The 5,347-nt window shown below is 48.7% G+C and overlaps 1 protein-coding gene and 1 long non-coding RNA gene across 8 annotated transcripts in view; one reads left to right on the plus strand and one right to left on the minus strand.

The window, feature by feature from the left end:
* SGMS1 (sphingomyelin synthase 1) overlaps positions 1-5,347 on the plus strand; it is a 76,446-nt gene that overhangs the window by 32,293 nt on the left and 38,806 nt on the right. The window lies entirely within an intron of this gene.
* On the minus strand, positions 66-5,017 carry LOC118452168. Its single transcript, XR_004841834.1, has 3 exons — positions 4,299-5,017; positions 3,127-3,248; positions 66-2,855 (listed from the first exon to the last, which is right to left on the minus strand). It is a non-coding gene; the product is annotated as an uncharacterized LOC118452168 (long non-coding RNA).

The following is a 5,347-nucleotide window of genomic DNA, read 5'->3' on the forward strand; positions in this document are numbered from 1 at the left end:
AGACGCGAACACACGCTTGCGTGGCTGGGGCAGCACGAGTGGCGTGGAGGCTCGCTTCAGCAGCAGCAAAAGGTCCCATGTCCTGGCGGACCTCCAGGATGTGTGGGGATCCCACTGGTGTTTCTGCCACCCTTTTTACTGTTCTCGGTCGCGGCAAGTGCCCGGGGTGCAGGGCGCACACACTGCACGGGCGCGTGCGATCCCTCGGAGCTGTTGCAGCGTGGTGGAGTGCCGTGACTGCGTGGGGTCAGATGCAGAAGGGGCGTGAGCTGGGAGCTGCCCAGGAACAGGTCAGCCGGCCAAAGTGTCGCGAGGTTGCGAAACCGATGCGAGGTCCAAGTACAAACACGTGTTCAAATACAACAATACCGCGTATTTCTTAATTCGCTTCTGAAGGAGGAGCAGGGGATGTTTTCAGCTGAGTTTCCAGAGGCCCTGGTCTGCTGGCAGGTTGTGTGATCAACCTCTTCAGAAGCAACTTAAAATACACCTTCGTCCTTGCAGACGTGCTCAAGCAAGCAATGCTGAAATTAGCTCCTTTGTTGGAGGAGAGAGTTTGTTCAGGTAACGCCGGTCAACTTAAAGCAGGTTGAGCTTTTTATAGGAAAGGAAGGAGAAGCGTGGTTTCCTCTGGACATTACTCCGTGAGTCACACATCGTATGACACAGCATTCCTCTCTGGAAACCTAATTGTGGGAGCTGATGAGTACATCAGTACTCCAGAACCACCCTTTGATACACCTCAGCACTTAACCTGGCATTTCTGGAAGTTATTTTAATAAATACTTGATAGATTTTTAAAGTCAGCCTTTTAATGTTTCTAGTATATATCAGAACCCCATTAAGGTAAATTTAATGACATTTTTTCAGTCTCAAAAGCAGCCGTCCGTTCGTAACAACCTTGCACGTAAGAAGTTGTAATGGCTGCTAATGCTGTAATACAGATGTAGTAATAACAGTTATTATAATATGTATGTAATAATGAAGTTTCGGGTTATTTCTCAATAGGAAAGATGATAGATGGGGGCGGTGTTCTCTATGTGTGTGTAGTTTTTTGGTTTGGTGTTTTGTTTTTTTAGCTACTGGCCTGTTCCAAATCCTGTGGTAACATCAAACAGGAATATAGGCACTTGCTGGCTGAAAACCCTCGGAAGACCGGGCGGAGTGGTGATGGCCACAACAGGTTTGGTTTAGCAACCAGCATTTTTTCATTAAAGATGCAAAGTGCTTCATTTCTGGATGACAAAGAAGATGTGCTGAAAGGTCTCTGCCAGAGTTGTTCAGAACTTAGCCGTGTCCTGGATTTTGTGTTGTTTTTACAAGGACATTTAGCTCAAGAGAAGTGGTTAAAAAAAAAACCCCAGCTTGGAGCTGAAAGAAATAAAAAGCTTGGTGTAAATAATGACAATCTCTGGAGAGATGGGCGTTACGGATTGCACAGCGAGTTTGTATGAACTAGGTCACTTGTTTGGGGGGTGAAAGTGCTGAAAGAGTAAAAGCAGCGGGTTTGGAGTGGCTTGGGTGGTTCAGCGTTCTCTGGTGCTAAATCCTGAGAGAGGGCTTGATGCTTGCAGCAAGGAGCGAGTCAGTGCAACAGCCAGTGCTGCCTTTCAGGTGAGCAGGAGTCACAGCGTGGTTCAGACCACACAGCTTCGCTCGGAAGAGAATGGGCTATATATTGCGAATAATTAAAAAACCCCTTGTCCTCGAGCTGTGTTTTAAAGTGCCTTGAAGCAGACGGAGGTCAGAGTAGCTTTTCAATGCTCCTGCAGCGCACTTTATCTGATACATTGGTGACCAGAGTCAGGTTACTTGAAGGAAAAAAAGACCAAAAAAAAAATGCTTGAAAGGTTTTTGGGGTACATGTGGTGGACATATGGATTTATATGCTCATGTGAAGCAGTGTGAACATGTCCTCTCTGGTAGGTGCTGAACCTAGAAATCGGTATCAGTCTTTGAACTCGTCCCCGCTCTTGTGCTGGTAGCGGTCCTTGGTAGCCCAGCGAGCCACGTGCCTCCCTGGTGGGTCCCGCAGACAGGAAAGCGTGCGGTTCTTCCCTTAAAGCCTTGCATTGGATGGAGAGCTGCTTACGAACTTAAGGAGAGAGAAACGCATCGCTTTAGAAGTTGTCACCTATTTTATGGCACGTCCAGAGGAGGGAGAAGGTAGAGCTGCTCTGTGTGTATCAGTTGTTTTTAAACTTTATTTTTACTCATTTCTTATCATCTCTGACTTATCTTCCTTCCTCTTTTTACACCAAACCATTTTTACATCTTTATGCTTTTTGTTTCTCGGCCGTGCGGCTCGGTTGGAGGTAGCGTCGTTGCTATTTTTCTTCATTTGGGTTGCGGTGCTTGAGCCTCGGGGATGAGTTGGCTTGGTGGTGTGAATGAACAGGGTTTTTTTACTTGCGCTAGACTTTATTTCCCACCTTCAGTGCTGGATTTCAGCTGCTAGTACATAGTTTCTTTACTGATGGGCAGGGCAGAAGGTGACTCAACATAATCTGCTTGCTCTGACTTTTTTTGATGTGGATTTAAGCTGTCAAGGCAAGGAAGACCTTTCCCCAGCACAGCTTTTGGAAGGATGCTCTCTTGCCAGTGCATGTGGTGCTTGAATTACCGAGAAACATCAGCGCTGAAGCTCGGCAGTAGCTATTGCTCTGCAGTGCCATCAGTCGACCTCAGATTGAGTGTTGTGTCCTGATCAGGAAAGAAGCAAACAGGTCAACGCTCGGTGGCTCTCTCTCTTCTCCAGGCATTTCTGAGGCGATCGTCATCCTCTTACTGAAGCACGATGTGGGAATTAGAGCAACAGCCACTTAACTGAGAGCAGCGCTCCCAGATATTCAGTCCTATAGAAAGAAAATGATGTAATCGGTTCAGGCTGTCCTCCCTTTTAGCCCTTAGGCTAAATATGTCCTGGCTGAAGTGTGTAGGAGGGGAAAAAAAAAACAAACCCAACCCCCTTTGCAAGTACTTTGGGCAAGTTCAGTAAGTATCTTTCTTTTCATTTGTTAAGGGCTTTACAGGGTATTCAGTTGTATCTGCCTGGACACATGCAATATTCAAATTATACTAATTAAACATGTTGAAAAGGTGTTCCCGAAGCTCACTTTTAATTACCTGTAATACTCGTCAAACTGTTGTCTCTTCTCCCTTCTGGCCACACCTCACTCGTGGGAGAACAGGGCTGCTTTCGTACAGTCGTCGATCACTGAGGGGGAAAACGGCCAAGATAAGATCTGCTGGAGAAATAAAAGAACGCTTTTTCTCAAATATGAACACATTTATTGTCAGAAGTGAGTTATTGACTTTGCCTCTGTCATCACCAGGTAACCTCTGCTGTCCCATGAGGTGTCTATTGGCCGAAAGTAGACCCGAGTGTCGTCTACATAACGAGGAATCCACGGCCTGTAGCGTGTCTTCTAATTAGTCCTTTGATTCCTCATACGTATGCTCAGCGGGAGGAATTTACAGAATTGGTATCGATTGAATTACATCTACGAAATCTTTAGGTAATGAGTAATTACCAGTTCTCCTCCAGCATTCCTCCTCGAAAGCAGGGCAAGCTTGGGCAGATGTGGCTGTTGAGTGTTATGGAGCTCAGTTACTAAAAGACTGCTGGAAAAAAGGCATGGGAGCGCGCTAGTGGCTAATCCACACTTCTCATCTCTCCTCAGATGTAAAATAAAATAGACTGACTTGGCCTTGACTCTGCGGCCTGCTGGAGATACAGCCTAACTGTTCAAATCCTTCCTGAGAGCCGTGAAAAAGGAAATCTTCTGGTCGGTCCGCTTGAGCCGGGGTCTGCCAGCTCCCATGTTAATGGTGATCGGCAGGGAAAGAAGAATGAGCCTGTGGGATTTTTAATTCTTAAATTAGGGAAAAAGCTATTTGAGAAAGGGGCAAGTTGGACCATTTAAGCCAAGTGCTTTTCTTGTTGATCTTTAAGACAAAAGACTTCTTAAAATTAATTACGGGCAGGGGAATTGGCGGGGCGCACTGACACGAGATGCTCGCTGGGTTCTGCTCGGGTTGGTGCTTGCAGACGTACAGCTTGACGTTCAGAGTCCTTCACCAGAGCCTTCTCCCCACCCCTCTCCTCACCAGGGTTTGAAGGGCAGTGACAAACCCGTGGACTTTTTTGGCTTCTGGACTTTGTGGGGGAGCTGGTCCTGAACACATCGCATTTGGTGCGTGGCTGTCTACAGGTGTTAGGAACAAGGATGGGTGGGTCATGCCCAGGGGCAGGGATCTATTAAAAAAAACCAAACAACCTACTCAGAAATACTTACTTTCCCCATGACAAGATTAGAACGGAGGGATTTCTGTGTGTGGCTTCTGAAGATGACGTTTTCCACCTTGTCCTTCTTTGACGGGGCTGGGCAGATTCTTTGCTATCACTGGCAGCAGGCTCCCTCTCCTGGGATGGAGTTCAGAAAGCCCGGCGCTGCGGTTTGTTAATGCTGGCGTCTGCCTTCGCCCCCCGTTGCTGCACCCCTGGAGTGGAAGCAGGCCACTTCACGCGCCTCTGACTTCGCTCTGGATGGCATCTCTTTCGCTTCCAGCGGCCAGTGGACGGCGTGGAGTCCGTGCTCTCGTGTAGGCTGCTGGAAAACACTCTGCGTCCCGTCAGCCTCCCCAGCGCGTGGCTTCAGTCCGCTTTGTGTCGTGGTTTTGTGCCCGGAGCCGTGGCCCTCCCCGCGGTCCCGTGGGGAGCAGCCAGCAGACGTCCTCCGCTCCCTCTCCTGCTCGCCGGGGACGCTCACGCTTTCCTTCCCCGCTTGTCTCCACCGCCCGCTGTGCTTCTGTGCCTCCTCCCTTCGGCGTGCGTCCGGTCCGTGCTGTCGCTTGGGATGAAGGCTGGGTGCGTCCCCGGGGACGGGGATGCTGCCGGTGGCAGCAGTGGGATGTAGCCAAAAACTCACTGAAAGGTTGAGGGTTTTGTTTCGCTTTCTTTTTAATGTGGTAAAATGTGATTTTTGTTGTTGTTGGGGGGGGCGCTTTTTGTTTGTTTGGGGGTTTTTGGTTTGTTTGGTTTTTTTTTCTTTTAGGGTAGGACTGAACATCGGGTATTTATATATATTGGAAAAGTGAGTCCTTCCTCCCAGCCCTGACTCTTTCAGCTTCACAGCATCATCCCGAGTCTTTCAAAAGTAATACTAATGCAGGGCTTTGCTTCGGGTTACTCACACACATTAGGAATCAATAGGCCTGAGTTTATACGATAATTTTATGCCCCCCCCCGCCTTTCAGCTGTTATGTTGCCGGTAAAGCCCGGCGCTGCCGCGAGGCGTTACACCAGCCGCCGGCGGGGGGGGCATCCCCCCTGGCGGGCCTGGCC

The sequence above is a fragment of the Egretta garzetta genome, unplaced genomic scaffold, assembly GCF_000687185.1.
Source record: "Egretta garzetta isolate BGI_Z169 unplaced genomic scaffold, ASM68718v1 scaffold234, whole genome shotgun sequence".
Classification (NCBI taxonomy): Eukaryota; Metazoa; Chordata; class Aves; order Pelecaniformes; family Ardeidae; genus Egretta; species Egretta garzetta.